Genomic DNA, 4,692 nt, shown 5'->3' with positions numbered 1-4,692 from the left:
CAGGAAAGAGGAACTCTCATAACCCGACGCATTCAGTGGTGTAGCATTAACTTAGAGAAAATCGATCCTAACATCCCTGGTGAGGAATGAGTGATCGAGTGAACCCAACAATCGGGTAAGTGGAAGCCATCTTGACAAGCTGACAGATTGGCTAGGTAAAGGAAGGGAAAGGGCCTATTTGGAGAAGTGCAACCTATTGAATTGACCTTAATCTTGTGGGGACAGATGCCTAAAAAGTGAAGCTAGCTCATGCATATGTGTTTAAATGTTTGTATGTTCTCTTAGTTTTTTATATATTTTCTTAGTTTTTCTTGTCTAGGTCTAGGAGTCGGTCAAGAGATAACCGTGCTTGAAATTCGCCTTATTCTTTTTTTTTTCTTGTCTTTATACTTGAGGACAAGTATGATTTAAGTGTGAGCAGTTTGATAAGGCTAATTTCATGCATCGGTAATGTGCGAAAAATGTTATAATTTGTCTAGGTCTAGGAGTCGGTCAAGAGATAACCGTGCTTGAAATTCGCCTTATTCTTTTTTTTTTCTTGTCTTTATACTTGAGGACAAGTATGATTTAAGTGTGAGCAGTTTGATAAGGCTAATTTCATGCATCGGTAATGTGCGAAAAATGTTATAATTTGCTGGGTCTAACACGTTTCCTAAGCCAGGTGTGTGAAGAAAATCGCTAGATCAAGGAAGTACTGAAGGAGATGGTCTAGCGAAGGAAAGGAACAAAGTGAGCAGAATTTACAAGGGAAATTGGCGTGACAGAGGAGTCAAAAGCTGAGGGCATCAAAGTCTTATCTATACCTCGCTGGGCCCCACTCAAACGCCTATATATAGAAGAGCATGCAACGCAAGGATTATCACTTTTTTACTCTTCTTAGCTCACACACTTTACACACACTTGGGAATGGATCTGGGGTAGTCGGGAACGGAAGGTTACTTTCTTAGAAATTTCGTGGTTGGCAACACCGCCCGAGTGTGGGCGAAGATACAATTCCTTTTAAATTTCAGTTGTTTGCTCGTTTTTACCGTCGAACTTCACTTTTGGGAGTCGACCTTGCTGCAGATGATAGTTATTTGTCTTTCCGTTTGTTGATCTGCGTTTAGCAGTTAAAATTTCAAGTCAATTTGCATAGATCTCTCTGCTGTTAGTTTATTTCTTCAAATGTTATGTCGATCTCTGTTTATTTTGATGTTGTGGTGTTTGATATGGAATTTGGTGATAGATCTGTGATTATTTGAGTATTCGGAGTTCCTTGTTTAAATCTGACGTGATGAAGAGTTTCTGTTGGTTGGAGTTCGTGTCGGACGCTTGGATCCGGAGTGGATTTAGCGTCTGAGTTTGGATTCGACGTGTGGAAAGATAGTTGTTAGATGGATTCTGTTTTCTTCTCGTTTCCTGTTTGCTTCGTCTAGAGTATGCAGATCTGTTAGGTTATTCGTTGATTATGCATTAATTTGATTTAAAGGGAAATATCCGCTGAATACAGAAGCATGGTTCGCCGACCTGGCTAACTACTTGGTCACAGGAGAAATACTAAGTTCACAAGAAATTTCCCGGGCCCAAAAGATGAAGTTGAAGAGTAAGGCCATGTACTACTTTTGGGACGATCCTTACCTCTGGAAGATGTGCTCAGATCAAGTAACGAGAAGATGTATTTCGGAATGGGAACAGAAGGACGTGCTTAACCACTGCTATGCTCTGGCGTGTGGAGGTCACTTTGGACCTAGGAAGACTGCTAGCAAAGTTTTAGACAGTGGATCCTACTGGCCAACGCTGAACAAGGATGCCTTCGAATTCTGTCAAAGCTGCAAGAGATGCCAGCAAACGGGAGAAATTTCAAGGAAAGATGAAATGCCCTGTAAAACCCCAACCAAGATTTGCGATCAATCCAATAAGAAATTTCACACAAGGCAGAATTTCATGTAATATTAATGAAAATTCATAGTAACCCCAATGGTAGTTTTTAACATCAATAACTTAAACATATTTATCATCAATAATTTTATTATAATCAACAATATCATGAACCATCACATCTTTATCATAAACATCCATATTGCTCGATCTCAAATCATAAGTGCTTAAGCAATCTACTAACTATAACACATATGAGGGTGTCAATGACCCGCATGGGGTGACGATAACCCATACGAGAGTGTCAATGACCCGCATAGGGGGGACGATAACCCACATATGATGCCAATAATCTACATAAGGATGACGATAACCCATATATGATGCACAATCATCACATTTACCCATACTTCAGATTTGCAATATATCATTTATTAATCATATACTTTTAACGCATGAACATAAATGCCACAGAGCTTATAAGATCATATAATTAGTACACATTGCTAGTCAGATTACTGTTCTCATATCACTTCCAGTTATCAAAGTACTACTTGTATCATATATGATTTTATACCATATTTCTCGTACCGCCACCTTGCATCACATATTCAATTCAGACAACCACCAAATAACTTTTAATAATCCTTATTTTAATCATTTAGACTCCTTATACCATTGTTTACCATAACTACTTCAACCTTCGTCTCCATTACTCTAATAGATATTACAAAATATCAACAATCTTTCCAAATATCAGTGAAATCATAGTATGCATTTTGTCATTTCTAAATTACATATATGCATCCTAATAATCAAATAAAACTCGTAGCATACACTAGCGTTTATTCGATAACATCAATTTTCACCATATAGTTCATTTTCTAAGAAATTCTCGATCTAAATAGCCAAGTATAATAGCCAACAATCCAAATCCTCTAACTCAATATCTCATCATTTCTTTTAATAATAAAAATTAGTCACAAGAGTAGAGTCTTACCTTATTATTAACAAAACTCACCCAATCCTTGATGATTTAATGACAAACACGGCAAAGTGTAGAAGTGAAGAGGGTAAATCGCCGTTCTCCTCTCCCCCCAGTTGTTGTCCCAAAAAGAGGAATAAATATGAGACGATAATTCTCTAGAATCATCCGAACAGATCTTATTTAATTTATTTAATTACTTTTAGTATTCTAGACTATTCTATTAATTTGCTTTTCCTCAAATTTTTACACGTCTCCCCATTGACAGAACAAATTTTACTATTCCCTCCGTCCCGACTAAGATGACACATTGCTTAACCGGCACGGGATTTTAAGAGTTATTGATTAAAGTGTTTAATGGAAGAGAAAAGGTGGATGTAAGTTATAAAATAGAGAGATAAAGAAAGATGAATATTTAATAGGAGTGAGAAAAAGTGGTTGAGTGTATTAATTGGAGAGAGAAAGTTACCAAAAAAGGAAATGTGTCATCTTAGTTAGGACAAACTAAAAAGGAAAACGTGTCATCTTAAACGGGACGGAGGGAGTAGTATCTATTTATTTTAATAACTATTTCTTTAATATATGGTACCATTAGAAATTAATATATTTATTTATTTATTTAGATCTACAGTATTCCATCCCTTCATCACTATGGATATAAAAATTATCTCCATCACCAAGCCCAAACTTAATATATTTGTCGGCAAATATATTTCTCGGCAACGGCAGATTAGGAAGAAATATTTATTCTAATAGTTTTTACATCATAAAATAGAAATACATGGAATTGAAATCTTTTAAATTATTCTATAATAGTTTCAAAACCATTTTATTTTTAAATCCTTAAATAGCACACGAAAGTGTTTACAATTTAGTAAAATTGTCCACTTAAATCTCTAATGATCCTTAAATGTACAAATACTAATTTTAGCATTTCATACCAATAAAACATAAGACATTTATATAAATAAATTGTCAATTTCAAAATTCCAATTTGATGACTCTCTTGTTTCTTAAAATAGTAAATTTATCTAACCCCATATTTGGGATGTTACATGCCCCAAGTTCCAGTAATCATCCGTGAGATCTTCGACGTATGGGGGATGGACTTTATGAGACAATTCCCATTTTCCTATGATAACACTTATATATTGGTCGCGGTAGACTATGTTTCCAATGTTAGGTTTGGTATACTGAAAAACATGTTTCGAGCAAGTTTCGCTCGAATAGAATATTGCCTGTATACGTACAACTCTATAATCCACTTTTAACCCGATTCAGTATTATTCGAGCAGTTTCGCACGAATAGAATCAGTGTATTATTACATTGTATTTGCTTGTGCATTTATAAGATGTTTTATAAACATTTAAATGTATAAGAAGCAAACAAAGTCTAAGACTTTTGCTTAGTAGACTGGTTGTGGGCGTCGTCCTCTTTAAGGTAACACAATCGGTTCTATGCAATGCTTTGCAAAAGAAAAAGAAGAATTTCACAACCCAGAGATAGGCTTAGACTACCTATCGTGAAAGGTTGCAATGTCAGTCCAATTATTTCTAAGCCTTACTGAAATAAGATGACGTTAGTGTGGTATAGCACTGAATGGATCTAACAGCAAGACGTGTCTTTATGCTATCTACCGAAAGACTAGGTCTTGATAAAATACTATTTCTTAATCTACATACGTTAGCATTGAGCATACGGTATTGATTATGCACTACTTTGACTTATCAAATGGTGCGGGTTTTTCGTAACCCAATAATCCCGATATATTGGGTAGTGGTGATTAATATCTAGCGGTGCTAGGATTGCTATTATGTTGAGTCGCGCACGAGATCCTCTTGAGGACATT

At 35.7% G+C, this 4,692-nt stretch overlaps 1 long non-coding RNA gene across 1 annotated transcript; it reads right to left on the bottom strand.

The window, feature by feature from the left end:
* Positions 1-1,427: 1,427 nt before the first annotated feature.
* On the bottom strand, positions 1,428-2,976 carry LOC125197423. The gene is made up of 2 exons (XR_007172060.1): positions 2,858-2,976; positions 1,428-1,859 (listed from the first exon to the last, which is right to left on the bottom strand). It is a non-coding gene; the product is annotated as an uncharacterized LOC125197423 (long non-coding RNA).
* Positions 2,977-4,692: the final 1,716 nt, after the last annotated feature.

Source organism: Salvia hispanica, chromosome 6 (genome assembly GCF_023119035.1).
Source record: "Salvia hispanica cultivar TCC Black 2014 chromosome 6, UniMelb_Shisp_WGS_1.0, whole genome shotgun sequence".
NCBI classification, from domain to species: domain Eukaryota; kingdom Viridiplantae; phylum Streptophyta; class Magnoliopsida; order Lamiales; family Lamiaceae; genus Salvia; species Salvia hispanica.
Note: the sequence above shows the minus strand (reverse complement) of the source record. Positions and strands in the feature narration are given on the sequence as shown.